At 38.0% G+C, this 19,879-nt stretch overlaps 1 pseudogene; it reads right to left on the reverse strand.

Moving 5' to 3' along the window:
* Positions 1-15,718: 15,718 nt before the first annotated feature.
* LOC131179527 (uncharacterized) lies at positions 15,719-19,413 on the reverse strand (annotated as a pseudogene).
* Positions 19,414-19,879: the final 466 nt, after the last annotated feature.

Consider the following 19,879-nt stretch of genomic DNA (forward strand, 5'->3'; position numbering starts at 1 on the left):
CATATCTACGGTCACGATGAATGTTGATCGCAACTACCTTGTTGGATAGGTTCTGGTCATAATTCGGGGTAGGTTTCTTCATGAAAGGTTTTTGTCTATATCTTAACTTGTCCCTGTAAAAATTTCAGGTCAATTGGGCCATTCTACAATGAGTTATGGCCAAATGAACAATTACTGTTCATTTGGACATTCTGCAGAATCTGGTTGCAGGACATCCGGATTGGGGCCAGTTTTTGGTCCACTTTCTTTGGTCTTTTGGGCATGGTTTCTTCACCAAAATTGTGCCATTATGTGTCTAGTTTCATGTCCAATTGGCCAAACACTAATTGAACCTACACAGCCAGAGTTATGGCAGTCCAAACAGGCTGGACTCACAGCCTCACCTGCTGCCCTCACTAGGCAGCATACCAATTCATTTTGTAATACCCTAATTCACTTCAAATTATGGTCAACTTACCTCAAATGGTCACTAATTGACCATTAGAATGTTCACTCACCATTTCATGAGCAAAGTCCAAGTTTCACCCCCAAAACCCTAATTCCCATTATGAATTTACACAAGATACCTTAATTACCTCACTAATTCATTATCCACATATATATATATTCTTTAATCATGATCTCTAGTCCACTCTAAGTCCATCAAAAACAATCAATCTTATCCCTTCCTTAGGGCTGCCGAAATTCATGGTGTACATACACATAAATTTTATTCATTTAATTCACAAATCCTTACTCATTTTAAGTCTCTAACATGGAATAAGAGAGATTTATGTATAAATAGGCACTAACCTCTTGTAGGGAAGAATTTTCCAAGCTTAAACTTCACTTTCTTTCCTTTTCTAGGCTGCCAAACACTTTAGCAAGGTTGAGTGACCAATTTTAGTGAAGGGACTTAAGGGTTTTGGGGTAAGGTTGGAGAGATCTTCAAGCTAAAATGAAGAAAAGAAATGGAGGGCTTTCCTTGGCCATGGTGCGGCTGGAATGAGGGAAGAAGATAGCTGTTTGTTTTTTAATTTCTTTGGTCTTTATTGTCTCTTTTATTAGTTAATTAAATGGTTGTTTAAATGTAATTGGTGGGAACTTTTAAATGACATCATAATGATGTCATAATTTGCATTATATTGTATTTTTCTTTTCTTTTCTTTTCTACTAACTTTAAATTAATTTTTCATCAACATTAATTCATATTTTATGTCATAATAATTATTTACTCAACTGGACAAGTCGGCCAAAAATCGCCTCTGAAGGCGAAATGACCAAAATGCCCTCCGTTTGGCTTAACGGGTCAAAATTGTCTGTACCGATTGAAAAATTTTTCTAAATATTTTCTTGGCATTCTAATGCCATAGGAACCTCTATGACCCTTCTCTGGAGTCCCAAAAATTATTTTATGAATTTTTTCCTGGGTCTAGGGCTCCTAGTTGCGAGAACCGCAACTTCCTTCTGGGTTACCCATCGCTTGGGCACCGGCTCATTTAACTTGGTTGTATTTTATTTCTAAAATTTTTACTAAATTTTTGTTATTAATATTTGAGTTAATTATGGTTCCTCACTTTAGTTTAAATATTTTTCCGAACGTTCTAGCTGTCCGGACCTACACCGGTCACCGGAACAGTAGAATGTACGGAGTTGCTACCGGGAGGGTGTTACACTTACCTCACTTTTATTACACCTTAACATGTCTCTTGGTGACTTCAGTCCTTATTCCTTTGTTTCAATAATCTCTGTTTCCCAAAAACAAGACTTATGTTCCTTACCCTATAGTATCCTATGAAATGGTTTTCTATAGCACCTATCATATACATCTCGTTCAAAACCTTTACTTGTCCTATGACCTCAATGGTCAATACCTATAAATCTTCTCACTCCCATGATACTTCAAATTTTCAATCTCTTTTGTGTCATTATTAAGGTCTTTAGACCAGCTCTTGTCCATCTTATGTAACTAGTTATGTAGAGTTCCCTCCAAGGGCCAAGTGTATCATTTATCAACATTGGAAAGTGAACTGGGTCTCTCCTTCTAAGTGAAAAAAGTGTTTGTTCCCTGACAACCTAATTAGTGAAACTTTATTGTTTCTCACTCCTTCTCTGGAATGGAAATATCTAGACTTCTTCCTAAAGCTTCTTAGTATGTGGCCTACTTCTGACACATTGGCACTTAGATCGAGGCTCTACTACTCCTTTAGTCTATCATCTCATAATAACTTATTTCAAACATCTCTTAGTGTGTTCCTAGCATACCTATTCCTTTTTATCCTCATCAGTTTAACTAGCTCTACCGAGCTTTCTTCTTGTCCTTTGGATCTTATCCACTTTCTTTTCCTATTTCTTCTATCGTTGATATCTTTTCAACATGTTGTACTTATTCCTTAATCTTAGTCCTATCTCACCCTTACACTTTTCCTTCAAGGATGTCCATCCCATCATCAACTTTTTCTTTTTTTTTTTTAATTTTTTAGTCTTATCTTGATTACTAGTTCCATTACTTCGAGAATTCTAACTTTACGATTAACTCCTATCAGCACATTCTTCACATTATGTAACACTTATAATTAATCACAGAAAATTCTTTTTGTATCCCCTTTCCCAACTTACCTATCAGAACATTATCATTCCCTACCAGCCTTAGTAGGAAATTGCTCATCCTGGATGGATAGGAGCCCCAGAAATTATAAATTCCATCTGAACTAACACGGCTGTGGGAAATATGTGCCATGCCTCAATTCTAAACAAGATACTTCACATGTTCATTCTCCATAATATAATCACATATACTGCCCATAGTTTCCCAAACTTCAGCCTCAACTTTTCCCATTAGCAACAATTTCATCTATTAAAACTCATTAGCAAATAGCACTTCCTCTAGCTTATAGTTCAAAAGGGTTGGAAGCCCTAGTAACTAGCTCGATTTAACTCTTGTCACCTTTCTGATCATTCTTTTGTATTTAACATTAGGTATACCATTATCGTCATTTCACCTCAAAAGATTGGATATGCGCTAACGCCCATCAAATTTTTAATTAATTGGGTCACTTTGATATGACCTCTTTTCTTAACATAATCTCCTAGAATCGAAACACGAGCTAATTTGGAAAGACGGAGAAATGTTCTCCCACCATTTATGGTATACCATTGTTTGATAAACAAGATTTAGCTCATACCTCTTAGTCTCCCTTTTTAGTTTCATTATTTCTTTGTAATTATTGTGCGTTATTACAAGATATCAGTTGTATCTATCATTTATTATACTGTTGTCTTACCTGACATATCATCTTAGAATTTACTATTTCCTTTTTACTCTTCATTTATCTTCCATACTTATAATTATTTGTCCAATGCTCCTTATACTTAATTATATTCTAGAAGATAAAAGCACTCACAGATTCTTTCAGATCTACTCCAATCTTACCAATAATCACTCCTCTAATCCATATACTTCTCAATATCTTATAATTACACCTATACCTATCTTGTCTTATTCTCACCGTTATTAGCGATCTGCTACATATTATCATACTATTATTTATTTATTTATTATTACTCTTTTTTTTTTACATAATTATTCTATCGATCACACTGAAAATATATGTCTAACTCCAATTTTTGACCCTAGATCTCACCACTCTAAATTTTAATATCAAGCCTCTGTGACATTATCCCTCATTTTGCATATTTATATCCCTTATGTTGACTTTTATCCAACTTACTCCTACTGATCTTGCTTCTTTATCTGACAATAAAATTCAAGTTACCACAGCACGCTCAACAGTTACTACCTACTTTGGTCTCACACCTCACCTAATTTCCATTATACTGTCAACAATCAAAAGGGTTCTTATGTCATTGCCCCATTATCCTACTTTAAGGGTAGAAAAAAGATAAGGTCTAATCCAGATCCTATAACTCTAAGCTCTAAGCTCAGGCTCCTAACACTACATCAATTATGACCTGCTCTAAGTCCTGTACTTCTGGGTTCCATAACTTAACAATGTTCTTCTTAATGCCATCCTTTTGTACGCTCTCTATGCTTTTTTTTTTTTTTATCTCGTTTACCCTTCCTAGAACCACATTCACCTCCTCGGTATTTTGGCTCTATTCTTCCTAATCTTATCCTAATATGTTTTTCCAGTTTATTCTTTAGCCAACTCTTTTTATCTTACCCGAATCTGAACTTTCACTCTTCCATCCTTTAGCTCTATTTTCTTTTTGAACCTGATTGTCATATCAGAAACTTATACCTTTTCACTATCCCTACCACATCATCTATACCTCAATGTTACTCAGAATTGATACTCTAACTACCCTAGCTAGACTTCTACTAGCATTCAAGCTATCTCTCCTACTGCATTTGAACCACACTCCATCTATATATATATATATATATATATATATATATATATATATATATATATATATATATATATATATATATATATATATATATATTCTATGATTTATCGATGCTAACTTTTATCCTTTTTCTTTTACTTTATTTGGAGTATACTTTTGTCTTAATCATTAAGAAGCTAAGGATGAACTTAGGGAATAGCAGTCATACTTCTCTTGCGTGATCTCTATTCTTACCCTTTTGGACTACATACTACCCCCTACTACCTTAGGGAAGGGATCTATAGCAACTCTAATTTTTCATATCCATTTAATTAGTTGAAACTTAAAATACTAGATATCCAAACCCATCATTCAATTTAAAGGCTTACATACATCTTGATCTTACATCTTATAATTCCTACATGGAACTTGTACCCTTTCCAGAACATTTGAGCTAATAACTCTCTATCTCACGCTACAATGCCATCTGGGACACTACTCCATAAGTCATCATTATTAGTAATAACCTTCGATCCCTTCTGAAAAGATAGGACTATACCCTAACTTACTGCAACAAAGGTACTACATTTACCATCTTGCCAAAACCATGTCAAATTAATGACTCTCTTATCATATCATAGCTCTGTAAATCATCAATTCATAGTTCTGACCTTCCTTAGGTAGTAGGGTTGTACTTTACACCTTGTTAATACACACAAGATATACTATTCTCATTAAGCTCTAAGCAAAATGTCTGTCGTACTATAAAAACCATCCAAAATTCCATACCGAAAACCAGATGGTCTCACTCTATAGATGTCACCTTTACTTTGCAACTAATTCGCAACCTTTGGTGCAGTGGCAGCTCTTCTGCTTCTACGTATTTTCTTGAAATTCAGTAGCATTAGCCCACAAAATTTTAAAATGGCATGTTAGACACCTCTATAGACTTATATTTATATACAATTATATAAAGCAGAAACTAGAAGCAAAGATGACAATGCAAGACGAATGTGGATCCTATTCTCCACATGTGACTCCTATTAGACTCTTCCTAACACTTTAGACAAATATTCCCTATGAGTCTGGAGCCTAAGCTCTGATACCACATTTGTCACGACCCATCTTATGGGCTGGACCGGCACTAGGACCTGGGCCAGCCTAAAGCCCCCGAGGCCCGTAGTAAGCCTAACTATTCCTCAACCCAACTCTAAGGCCCGTTTGGGCCCAATTTCAAGAATTCAACCGGACAGAGTCTGGCCATAAAATGGACCATTTAACAGGGAGTTTTTGACTCGCCCGACCTGTAAACACAATATATAATAAATTGGGGAGCTCAGCTCACCCTCCACATAATCAAAATGGCATAACTCAAATGGGAGCTCAGCTCTCTCATCCAATTCCATCATGCATACAGTTAATAATTTTACAATTCCAATATAACTTTTATAATACAGGCCCAAAATAAAAATAAGTGCTTGTAACACATGCGGAGTCTAAAATTTAACTCAATTGTACAAATATCAATTTTAGTTTCGACTCAGAGAGTAAAATATCAATTTTAACCATAATCTCTATAGCTATCTAAAGCTAATGCAACCTGTGGAGTGAAATGCAACATCATCAAAATTTTTATACAATTCATATAATAATAGCAAAAAGGCAATTTGGAGTATTCACACACCCAACACTGTCAAACAATACATATATGAGTGCTGATCCCCTATATAGCCCTCTTAATCCAATCTCTGCCAGCGAGTATCTCTCAAGCCGGACTGTCGCTTAATAAACCAAATGCGAGGTCCTAGCGAGTGTCTCTCAAGCTGTGTCTACCCCGAAGGACAGGATCCCAGTAAGTGTCTCTCAAGCCATGTCTACCCGTCCTGTCCATATCAATACCATACCACATGCACGCTACGCACATATACTGCTCCAAATTACCACAAACAACATCCATGGCACTTCAATAATTATGAATGTAATATAAAATGTGCTTAGTGTTTAACTACATAGATACATATTTATAAGTGATTCATGGGCATGCTTGAATATATAATAATATCGAAATTACAATTAAAATTAATATTTTACTCACAGATTTAACCGAAGTCACTGTGGCGACTGGGCGGAGGAGGAAGGCTGTCCCGGCTCACTTGACAATTTTATTATAATTATTTAATACATTTGACTCAAAACAAACTAAGAAAAGACCAAAGAAGTCCTAAGTCGTACCGAAAATCTGGCAGAGTCTCCCCTATACCTAGGATCTATCCAACCTGTAAAAGGGCTCAAAATGCACTTCTATATCCAAAATCACACATCCACAACTCAATCACATCACATAGCCCCTCCTGGGCCCATCCAAACAGTCAACAATCACAATGTGAAAAATTATAGTTTAGTCCTTATAATTAACCCTCTTTGCAAAACTACCCAAATGAACTCTAAAAATTCTAAAATTTTGCTCCGCTGTCCTTAGCATTATTACTAAGCTAATGCAAAAAGAATTATAATTTTCTAAGCTACCACGAATATTTTATAGATTTTTAATCAAATTCAAGCACTAGATAATTAAGAAAAGGTAAGGTTCGGGTTTACCTATGCCTATTCCGACCCCGGGAACGCACTTGGGATGTCTGACAACGATGGGGTAGCTAAAATCTCAACCCAATTCCAAGACTTTTTCGGTAGCCTGTCTATCCGGCCCGAAATTTATAGACCCAGGCAACCGTTGAATTTCCGTGAATTGAATGTACCTACACGAAGCCCACAACACAGGGGTTAGTATATAATTTTTACGAAATTTTCTAAGCTTATTTAGTACTCGGAAAAACACTACGAAGTTTCGAAGGACCCACCGAAAAACGATGTCGAAAAATTTTGAAATTGGTATTGCTGGGAAGCTCTAGAGGAGTGGAGCACTCCGGTGCTCTCGGTTTTCTCGTGGGGTTCACGGTTTGCGAGAAATTTAGTCCAAAAATCGAAATGGGCTAAAACTTCCTGAAAAAAATTGGGCAAACCGCTTTATGGATTTTAGTGTTCTTGGTGTCTATGGAAAGCTCTCGAGGTGTAGATGAGGTTTGGCACATGACCTGGCCCGATTGATGGCCGGATCGGCCGGAATTGGCCCGGGAAGACGAAACAATGTGCTGCGCATTGGGGCATCTTCGGGCCCGTTTTTCCGGTGCCTCGAGCGGCCCGTGAAGGATGGGTGAGGCGGCCTGCCGTGGTGAGAAGGTCAGGCGATAAGCGGCGGTGAGAGGAGGAGAGAGGAGAGAGAAAATTGGAGAGAAAGAGGGAGTGTAGGGCGCGCGTGCGGAAGGAAGAAGAAAAAGAAATGGCCGGTCCGATTCGATCGGTCTGATCCGATCTGATTCGATTCGATCGGTTCGATTCAGAATACAAAATTTTAAATTTTTACTCTGCCTTGAAACCGAAAATGAGGCCCAAAAATTTTAAAAAAATTCTAGAAAACTCAGAAAAATTCGTAGAGTCTAAATATATTTTTAGTTTTGTCATGTGGTCTTTAAATTAATTTTTAAAAATCATCAAAGTTTTATATTTTTAAAAAATCAAACTCGATTTTTAAAATCCCAAAAATTTCAAATAATTTCATAAAATTTAAATAAAATAAAATATTAATATTTACTCAAAAAAAATAAATTTAAAAATTAGAGATATTACATCTTTTATATAATTTTAAATTCAAAATAAAAAATAATTCCAATTCACAAAATTTTTATTAAAATTAATGAAATTAATTTATTAAAATTATTTAAAATATTATATATATATATATATATATATATATATATATATTGTAAAATTGAGACTCAACGTACGGTAGACTAATGTAGAAGCCCTCACCAAAAATCCAAAAAAATAAAAAGCTAGTTACATGTTGATCGTGCTACAGTCTTCACGCCTCCCACGGCTTTGGATTTTTCTTCTTTTCGGACAAGCCTGCAGCAGAGCTTTTTGTGGTTCACGAGTGTAGGCATGAAGACCAACATTTTGACAGTTGGTTTTGTCCTTGAAAACCCTAATCTGATAATTATTTTCCTTTCTTCACCCTGATTCGGCACAGAAAAGTACAAGTACACTACAAATTTCAAAATTTTCACGTCTTTCCCGTACGTTGTATTTGTCACTTGTCAGACCCAATTAACCAGTTAGGTGAAATAAGTTATAACATAATAAAAATATTACTGATAAAAAAAATAGTAAAAATATTATTACTTTAATTATAAAATATTACTTTTAATATTAAAATTTATTTTTTTAATTAAAATAAAAATTAAAAAAATAACACGGAAAATACCAACCCAGCAAATTCAAAAATTCAAATAACACTAGCATCAATCCCAAAAATTCTCAATCAAACAATAAAAAAAAAAATCAACAAATAATACAAATTCAACAAAGAACATAAATCCCTAAATTATTGGGGATGGGAAGATTTTTAAAGAAACCCCACCTGATGCTTCTTTTGTTGGTGGTGAAGCTTAAAACTGTTATTTTATTAATATAGTCTCATTTTTCGATACAGTTATAAAGAACTTATAATCTAAAAAATGATCAGAGTTCTATTAGAAAGAATCCTTCAACGCTCAAGTTAGAAGGAATAGTAGTATAGCAGAAATATAATAAAGAGAAAAGAAACCCCTTGCTATCTTTATCGGTCCTATTTATAAAAAAAAAAAAGTAATATGAGCATATTTTTTAGTATATTTTAAATAATATTTTTTAAAAGATATAATTTTAAATAAAATAAATATAGATTATATGTGATTATCTTATATGTATCAGTTGTGTCACGACCCAATCTATGAGCTAGACTGACATTAGGATCTGAACTAGCCTAAAGCCCCCGAGGCCCGTAGTAAACCTAACTATTTCTCAACCCAACTCTAAGGCCCATTTGGGCCCAATTTTAAGAATTCAACCATATAGAGTCCAGCCATAAAATAGACATTTTAACGGGGAGTTTTTGACTCGCTCGACCTGTAAACACAATATATAATCAATTGGGGAGCTCAGTTCATCCTCCACATACTCATAATAACATAAAGTCAAATGGGAGCTCAGCTTCCTCATCCAGTCCAACATATATGCATATAATAAGTTTACAATTTTAACATTGCAAATTATATTACAAACCCAAATCAAATAAATATTTCTAAAACATGCGGAAATTCTAGGAGTTAACAAAATTATACAAACATTAATAAACGACCTGCGAAGAAGAAAAGCAGGTTAACCACAACAATAATACTCCTGTAGCCTGAAAAATAATGAACAGGAGTGAGCGTTGAACTCAGAGAGTAAAATATTAATTTTAACCATAATCTCTATAGCTATCTAAAACTAATGCACCTTGTAGAGTGAAATGCAATATCATCAATATTTTCACATCATAACAGCAAAAAGGTAATTTGGAGCACTTACACACCTGGTAATGTCAAACCATAAATATATGGGAGTTGATCCCCTAGACAACTCTCTTAATCTAACCTCTGTCAGCGAAGAACTCAAGCCGGACTTTCGCTTAATAAACAAACACGAGGTCCCAGCAAAGAACTCAAGCCATGAATACCCCGAAGGACCAGGTCCCAGCGAAAATCTCAAGCCGTGTCTACCTGTCCTGTCCATATCCAACACTATACCACACGCACGCCAATGCACACACTCTGTTCTAAATTACCACAAACAACATCTATGGCACTTTAATAGTTGTGAATGCAACATAAAACGTGCCTAGAGTTTAACTACATAGATATATACATATAAGCGATGTATGGGCATGCTTGAACATATAATAATATTGAAATTACAATTAAAATTAATATTTTACTCACAGACTTAACCGCAGTCACTGTGGCGGCTGGGCCGAGGAGGAAGGCTGTCCCGGCTCACCTGACAATTTTATTACAATCATTTAATAAATTTGACTCAATACAAACTAAGAAAAAGATCAAAGATGTCCTAAGTCGTGCCGAAAATCTGGCAGAGTCTCCCCCATACTTAGGACCTACCCAACCTGCAAATGGGTTTAAAGCGCACTTCTATATCCATAAATCATACATCCACAACTCAATCACATCACACAGCCCCTCCTGGACCCATCCAAACAGTCATCAACCATAATATGTAAAATTACAGTTTAATACTTATAATTGATCCTTTTTGCAAAAACTACCCAAATAAGCTCTAAAAATTCTAAAACTTTGCCCCGCAGTCCTTAGCAATATTACTTAGCTAATGCAAAAAGAATCATAATTTTCTGAGCTACCATGAATATTTTATGAATTTTTAATCCCATTCAAGCACTATAAAATTATGAAAAAATAAGGTTCGGGTTTACCTATGCCGATTCCGATCTCGGGAACGCGTTCGGAACGTCTGACAACGGTGGAGTAGCCAAAATCTCGACCCAATTCCGAGACTTTTTCGATAGCCTCTCTGTCTGATCAGAAATTCAGAGACCGGGGCAACTGTCTAATTTCAGCGAATTGAAGGTACCTAGATGAAGCCCACAACACGGGGGTTAGTATATAATTTTTACGGAATTTTCTAAGCTCATTTAATGCTCGGAAAAATATCACGAAGTTTCGTGGAACCCACCGAAAAACGATATCGAAAAATTTTGAAAATTTATATTGCCGCGAAGCTCTCGACGAGTGGAGCGCTTTGGTACTCTCGGTTTTCTCGTGGGATTCACGGTTTGAGAGAAATCTAGCCCAAAATTCGAAATGGGCTAAAATTTTCCTGAGAAAAATTGGACAAACCATTCAATGGATTTTGGGGATCTTGGTATCTATGGAAAGCTCTCGAGGTATAGATGGTGTTTGACACAATACCCTGCCCAAACAGTGGTCGGATCGGCCGAATTTTGACCGAGAAGGTGAGGCGTCGCGTTGAGCGTCGCGTGACTTCGAGTGCGTTTTCTCGGCGTTCCAGGCGGCGGGCGGCGAAAGGGATGGTTGCTGGAGGGGCGCCGGTTAGCTGGGGAGGCTGGGGCGATGGCTGGCCGAAGTGGGGAGGAGGGAGGAGGGAGGAGAGAGAAAACGAGAGAGAGAGGAAGAGAGACGGGGCGCGAGCGGGGAAGAAAGAAAAGGAAGAAAGAGGTCGGTTCGATTCGACCGGTCCGATCCGGTTCGGTTTGATTTGATCGGTTTGATTCGATCCGATTTAATTCGATCGGTTCCATTCAGGGTACCCGAAATTGAATTTTTTATTCTGCTTTGGGATAAAAAATGAGGTCCAAAAATTTCGAAAAAATTCTAGAAAACTCAGAAAAATTCGTAGAATTCAAATATATTTTTAGTTTTGTCACGTGGTCTTTAAATTAATTTTTAAAAATCATCAAAGTTTTATATTTTCAGAAAATCGAATCCGATTTCTAAAATCTGAAAAATCTCAACTAATTTTTCAAAATTTAAATAAAATAAAATATTAATATTTATTCATAGAATAATAAATTTAAAAAATTTGGGGTATTAAACGTTGGGATAAATAATTGAAGAAATCTGACGAAGAAGAAGAAGAAGAATCTTGGTGAAATTCTTCCCGTAAGCATTTGTGGCATTTGCTTTATACTGCATTCTGATAGTAGAGCTGGGAGTGATTTTTTTATTTAAAAATATAATAATAATTTTTATATTTAAAAATGTAAAAATTATTATTTTTGTAAAAGAAATTTAATTTTATATTTATTTGAATTTAGATCTGACTTTATACGTATTTAATTCGATTGAAAGTATATTAATCTATTTATTATTATTTTTTTCTACAATATTTCGGTAGCATAGGTTCGATTTTAGGATGTCAAGCGGACTGGTAATCGAGAAATTTGGGCCAACTCTATAGTCTCGTACCGGATTCAGAACCGGACAATTCATCAAGTCCGTTGCAATTAAATAGTAATTGTCGGCCGTCTATCCTTCCAATTTTGTTTCGAATTGGACCATGCCAGGCCAGCCTCGTCGTTTTTACTTGTTGGGTCGGGCGCATATCCGAATCTGTTCAAGACTCTGCTTAGGCTTTGTTTGAAATCATTATTGAAAATTTATTTTAAAATTAAATTCGATATTGTTAATTATAAAAAATTTTAAAATAATTAAATTATTTTTTTAACAACATTTCAATAATATTTTCTTGAAAGTACTTTTTTTTAATATCTTAACTCTAACCCGATATAAAATTTTAATTTTTGCTTATAAAAATCTTAATAATTAGAAGTAAATTATTCCTATCAAAATTAAGGGGTCCTTTTGGTTCTCATTGAAGTTAGAATCAAATATTAAAATCTTTATCTTAGCAAGAGGAATGGCGATAGATTCCCTAATTTGTGGGAATAGCAACACAATATGCTTTGATTTCAACAACAACAGAAAAAATATACCAACACATTCAAAGCAATAAAGATAATAAAAGTGCTAAAATTAAAGAGTTAAGGAAGAGAAATATTAAACCCATTTACATGAATCATGACTAATTAAAAAAGTAAAATTTTGGAAATTTCAATTAGAAAAATGTAGAAGAATTGAAGGACTGAATAAAAAAATTGGATCAAATTTTGTGAAATCCAAAGACAATAAGAATAATGATGATTACTATGATAATGAAGAGGAAGAGATGAGGAAGGAAGGGATGAAAAAGAAATTATCGGGGAAGGAAGGGATGAAAAAGAAATTATCTCACCCAGCAGTGATGGACGCATAAATTATTATAAAGAATTGTGACAACATTTTTTTTTTTTTTATAAATTGACAAAAAAAATTCTATTTTTTTATAGTGATAATTTAATATCACTCATTGTCTATTTCTTTCAATTAACTCAACTTTGATATTAGAAAAAATAAATTAAAATAGAGAATTTTGCATAAAACTATATATCCAAAATCTCTATTTTTTTTAATAAATTCATTAAATTATATTATTATAGAAAATTCACCAAACTTAGTACAATATTATAATGATTAAATAAGAGAGAGAGAAATGTGCTCAAAATGTCACGACCCAACCTATGGGCCGGACCGGCACAAGGACCTGGGCCAACCTAAAGCCCCCGAGGCCCGTAGTAAGCCTAACTGTTCATTAACCCAACTCTAAGGCCCATTTGGGTCCAATTTCAAGAAAACAAACGGACAGAGTCCGGCCATAAAATGAACTTACCAACGGGGAGTTTTCGACTCACCCGACCTGTAAACACAATATATAGTCAATTGGGGAGCTCAACTCACCCTTCACATACTCATCAACATAATAATAAATGGGAGCTCAGCTCCCTCATCCAATCCATCAAACATGCATAACATATTAAGTTTACAGGTCTCAAAATAATAATTTAGTTTACAGACTCAAATCAAATAAACATTTCTAACACATGCGGAAATTCTAAGATTTAACAAGTTTATACAAACAGTAATAATTGACCTGCGAGGGAGAAAGCAGGTTAACCTCAAAAATATCCTCCTGTGGCCTGTAAAAATTTTTGAATAGGAGTGAGCGTTCGACTCAGAGAGTAAAATATCAATTTTAACCATAATCCCTATAACTATCTAAAACTAATGCACCCTGTAGAGTGAAATGCAACATCAATAACATTTTCACATCATAACATCAAAAAGGTAATTTGGAGCACTCACACACCCTGTAGTATCAATCATAACATATGGGAGCTGATTCCCTATACAGCTCTCTTAAATCCAACCCGGTGCCAGCGAATTACTCAAGCTCGGACTTCCACTTAATAACCAAATCGAGGGTCCCAGCGAATTACTCAAGCCGTGACTACCCCTCGAAGGATCGGGTCCCAGCGAATTACTCAAGCCGTGACTACCCCGTCCTATCCATAGTCCACACCACATCACACGCACGCCAACACACGCACACTGCTCCAAATTACCACAACAACATCCATGGCACATCAATAATTATGAATGCAACATGAATCGTGCCTAGAGTTTAACTACATAAATATATGCATATAAGTGATGCATGGGCATGCTTGAAAATATAATAATATCGAAATTACAATTAAAATTAATATTCTACTCACAGACTTGACGACAATCACTGTGGCGGCTGGGTGGAGGAAGAAGTCTGTCCCGGCTCACCTGACAATTTTTATTATAATCATTTAATAAATTTGACTCAATACAAACAAAGAAAAAGACCAATACGTCCTAAGTCGTGCCGAAAATCCGGCAGAGTCTCCCCTATACCTAGGACTTACCCAACCTGCAAAAGGGCTCAAAATACACTTCTATACTCACAATCCATATATCCACAACTCAATCACATCACACAGCCCCTCCTGGGCCCATCAAATCAATCATCCATCACAATATGTAAAATTTCAATTTAATTCCTATAATTGACCATTTTTGCAAAAACTGCCCAAATCAGCTCTAAAAATTCTAAAACTTTTCCCCGCGGTCCTTAGCAATATTACTAAGCTATTGCAAAAAGAATCATAATTTTCTAAGCTACCACGAATATTTTACGGATTTTTAATCCTATTTAAGCACTAGAAAATTACGTAAAAACAAGGTTTGGGTTTACCTTTGCCGATTCCGACTTGAGAACGCTCGGGGCGTCGACAATGGGGCTAGCCAAAACCTCGGTCCAATTCGGAGACTTTTCGTGTAGCAGTGCATGCGGCGAATTTCGCAGACCCGGTCAACTGTCGAATTTCCGCGAATCGAGGATACCTATACGAAGCCCATAACACGGGGGTTAGTACATAAATTTTTCAGAATTTTTTAAGCTCATTTAATGCTCGGAAAAACACTGCGAAGTTCCGTGGGACCCACCGAAAAACGATGTCAGAAAAATTTGAAATTTATGTCGTTGCGAAGCTCTCGATGAGTGGAGCGTGCTGGTAGCCTCGGTTTTCTCATGGGATTCACGGTTTTCGAGAAATCTAGCCCAAAAGTCGAAATGGGCTAAAAACTTCCCGAGCAAAAATTGGACAAACCGCTCGATGGATTTCGGCGTTCTTGGTGTCTATGGAAAGCTCTCGCCGAGTAGATGATTTTTGAAACAAGACCCGGTCCAATTGGTGGCCGGATCGGCCGGATTTGGCCGGGGAAGCCGAAACGCCGCGCGCGTGAGGGAGGGAGATCGCGCGCATTTTCCGGCCGTTACAGGCGTGGCCATTGGCTGACAGACTAGGAGGCGCGAGGGACGAGGGAGGCGGTGGCGGTGGCGGGGAGGAGGAGAGAGAAAGAGAGAGAAAAGGGAGAGGGAACGACGCGAGGAAGAAAAAGGGAAGAAGGAAAAGGTCCGATTCGGCCGGTCCGATCCGTCCGATTCGATTCGGTTCGATTCAGAATACAAAATTTTGAATTTTTACTCTGCCTCGGGACTGAAAACGAGGTCCAAAAATTTCGAAAAAATTCCAGAAAACTCAGAAAAATACATAGACTCCAAATATATTTTTAGTTTTGCCACGTGGTCTTTAAATTAATTTTTAAAAATCATTAAAGTTTATATTTTCGGAAAATCGAACCCGATTTTTAAAATCCGAAAAATCTCAAAAAAATTCCTAAAATTTAAATAAAATTAAAATACCAAAAATGCTCATAAAATTTAAAATTTTGGGGTGTTACATTCTTCCCCCCTTACAGAAAATTCGTCCTCGAATTTTACACAAGGCAGAATAAAACACATGATTATACATTGAACAAATAAGGGTACTTGCTACGCATGTCCCGTTCTGACTTCCAGGTGCACTCTTCCACTGACTGACTCCTCCACAAAACCTTAACCATAGGGATCTGTTTGGATCTCAGCTGCCTCACTTGGTAGTCTACTATGGCTACAGGCTGCTCCTCAAATGTCAAGTTCTCTTTTAGCTCTATCACATCCGGCTGTAGTACATGAGAAGGATCGGGAATGTATTTCCTGAGCATAGAGATGTGAAACACGGGATGAACGTGAGAAAGGTTGGGTGGTAGCTCCAACCGGTAGGCAACTGCTCCAACTCTATCAGTAATATCAAAAGGTCCAATATACCGAGGTGCCAACTTGCCCTTCTTTCCAAATCTCATGACTCCCTTCATTGGAGAAACCTTCAGGAATACATAGTCGCCTACTGCAAACTCCACATCCCTCCGTCTGGGGTCTGCATAACTCTTACGCCATCTTGAAAGTTATCGCTGCTCGATTAAAGGAACTACCTTTGAAGTGTACTGCACTAGGTCTACATCATGCACCTTCGCTTCCCCCATTTCTGTCCAACACAGAGGAGACCTACACTTTTTCCCATATAATGCCTCATAGGGTGCCATCCCTATGCTGGAGTGATAACTGTTATTGTAGGCAAACTCCACCAAAGCTAGCTGCTCATCCCATTGACCTCCAAAATCCAAGACACTCATGCGAAGCATGTCTTCCAGTGTTTGGATTGTCCTTTCGGACTGTCCGTCTGTCTGAGGGTGGAAAGCCGTACTGAAGTTCAACTGTGTGCCAAGTGCCTCCTGCAACTTTCTCCAAAACCGAGAAGTGAACTGGGGCCCTCTGTCAGATATTATGTAAGCTGGAACTCCATGCAATCTGACTATTTCTCGAATGTAAAGCCGGGCATACTGTGCCACAGAGTATGTAGTCTTTACAGGTAAGAAGTGAGCTGACTTGGTCAAGCGGTCTACAATTACCCATATCGAATCATATCCTCGCGTGGTACGAGGCAACCCGGTCACAAAATCCATAGTGATCATTTCCCACTTCCATTCTGGGATAGGGAGCTCTTGCAGCTTCCCTGACAGTCTCTGGTGTTCAAACTTCACCTTCTGACAAGTCAAGCACTTGGACACAAAGTCTGCTATGTCTCTCTTCATGCCATTCCACCAATAGCTATCCTTCACATCATGGTACATCTTGGTGGAACACAGGTGGACAGCATGCGATGTGTAGTGTGCCTCTCGCATGATTTCATTCATGAGGTTGTCTACATCGGGCACACATATCCTAGAACCTTGTACTAGGGCACCATCATTGGCAAATCCAAACTCACCACCTTCACCTTGCTGTACTCTTTCTATGATCTTCATCAATTGTTGGTCTCTGTGCTGGGAAACTCTAACTCTGTCCCTCAAGTCTGGCCTCACTGAAAAGTGAGCCAACAATACCCCCTCATCTGAAAGATCTAGGATTAAACCTTGATCCATCAACTCATGTACCTCCTGAATCAATGGTCTCTTCTCTCTTGAAATGTGCCAAGCGCGGAAGATTTTCTGCTCAAGGCATCTGCCACAACATTAGCCTTCCCAGGGTGGTACTGGATGGTGCAATCATAGTCTTTCAGAAGCTCCATCCATCTCCTCTGTCTCAAGTTTAAATCCCTCTGCTGGAAGATGTACTTCAAACTCTTATGGTCGGTGTATATCTCGCACACTTCACCATACAGGTAGTGTCTCCAGATTTTTAGTGCAAAGACTACAGCCGCCATTTCCAAATCATGGGTGGGGTAGTTCCTCTCAATCCACTTTAGCAGCCTTGAAGCATAAGCCACTACCTTTCCATTCTGCATCAAAACACACCCTAGGCCAACTCTGGAGGCGTCACAATACACGGTGTATCCTTCACCACTCACAGGTAGTGTCAACACAGGGGCAGTGGTTAGACACTCCTTAAGCTTCTGGAAACTCACCTCACAGTCATCTGTCCAAATGAATGGAACATTCTTCCTGGTCAACTTAGTTAGGGAGCCGCTATCTGGAGAAATCTTGCACAAAACGCCTATAGTAGCCAGACTAAACCAGAAAACTTCGCACCTCGGTGGTGTTGTAGGCCTAAGCCAATCGATTCTGACTTCAATTTTCATCGGATACAATTGAATGCCGTCACTAGAAACCACGTGTCCAAAGAATTAGATGCTTTCTATCAAAAATTCACATTTTGAAAATTTGGCTTATTGCTGGTTCTACCTCAACGTCTGCAACACCATCCTCAAGTGACACACGTGTTCTTCCTCGGTCCGAGTATACCAAAATGTCATCTATGAATACGATGACAAAGCGGTCCAAAAATGGCTTGAACACCTGTTCATCAAGTCCATGAAGGTCTTGGTGCATTAGTGAGTCCAAAAGACATCACCAAGAACTCATAATGACCATATCTTGTCCTGAAAGCCGTTTTGGACACGTCCTCATCCCTGATTCTCAACTGATGGTAGCCTGATCGCAGGTCTATCTTGGAAAAGAATCTAGCTCCTTGGAGCTGATCAAACAAATCATTGATCCGAGGAAGTGGATACTTGTTCTTCACAGTCACCTTGTTCAGCTGTCTATAGTCAATACACAACCTCAATGACCCATCTTTCTTTCTCACGAATAGAACAGGAGCACCCCAGGGTGAAGTGCTCGGACGTATGAAACCCTTGTCCAACAGCTCCTGTAGTTGCTCCTTCAGCTCTTTCAATTCTGCTGGTGCCATCCTGTAAGGTGGCATGGATATGGGGTTTGTACCCGGTACAACATTAATGCAAAACTCTATTTCCCTTCCTGGTGGCAACCCTGGAAGCTCCTCTGGGAAAACATCCATAAATTCTCTGACAACAGGAACATTTTCCATGCTGACACCTTCTACAGATGTATCTCTCACCAATGCCAAATACCTTTGGCATCCACGCCTCAACATTTTTCTAGCACTAATAGCTGACACCAAATTATATGGAGCCGCGCTCCTGTCACCATCAAAGCTAAACTCTTCCACACCAGGTATGTGGAAATACACCTTTTTGTTCCTGCAGTCTAAAGTGGCATAGTGAGTTGACAACCAATCCATCCCCAGGATTACATCAAAATCCATTACTGGTAGAGGAACCAAGTCTGCTGGGAGGATTTTTCCATCCACTACCACTGGGCTACCCGGAAAAACCATATCTACCTCTATGTTGTCACTAAGCGGGGTAGCTACCGACAAAGGGCACTCTAAAGTTGTACGGTTTCTACCCAACCTCATGGCAAACACAGGGGAGACAAATGAGTGCGTAGCACCCGGATCTATTAAAACACGAGCCTCATAAGAACAGACCAGAAGAATACCTGCCACAACTGCATTGGAAGCCTGAGCATCCTGGTGGGTCAGGGTGAAAACCCGAGCTTGACCCCTACCCTGAGTGGCGTAACCACGACATCGACTTCTACCTCTGATGCCTCCAAATCCACGTCCCCCTTGTCCTCGGCCCTGTTGGCCACTGAACTGACTGCCTGCTATGTTGGAAGCACCTGGATACAACTGGCGAGGAACATTTGCAACAGAACCCTGTGACCCCATCTGTGGCTCACTGAAAACGGGGCATTCCCTAGCAAAGTGACCCGATTGGCCACACTTGAAGCATACTCCTGATCCCATCAAATAAGGTCCTGAATGTCCTCTTCCACACTGTGCACAAGGTGCCAAGGAGGATCCTGAACCAGAGCCAGAACTACCGTACCCTGAACTGTTACCCTTCTTTGGATCAGTACCACAGTGCGAACCCTCAGGATTTGTGTCTAAAACCACTCCTCTTATTCCTGCTTCTTCCTCTGTAAGT

Source organism: Hevea brasiliensis, chromosome 4 (genome assembly GCF_030052815.1).
Source record: "Hevea brasiliensis isolate MT/VB/25A 57/8 chromosome 4, ASM3005281v1, whole genome shotgun sequence".
Lineage (NCBI taxonomy): Eukaryota > Viridiplantae > Streptophyta > Magnoliopsida > Malpighiales > Euphorbiaceae > Hevea > Hevea brasiliensis.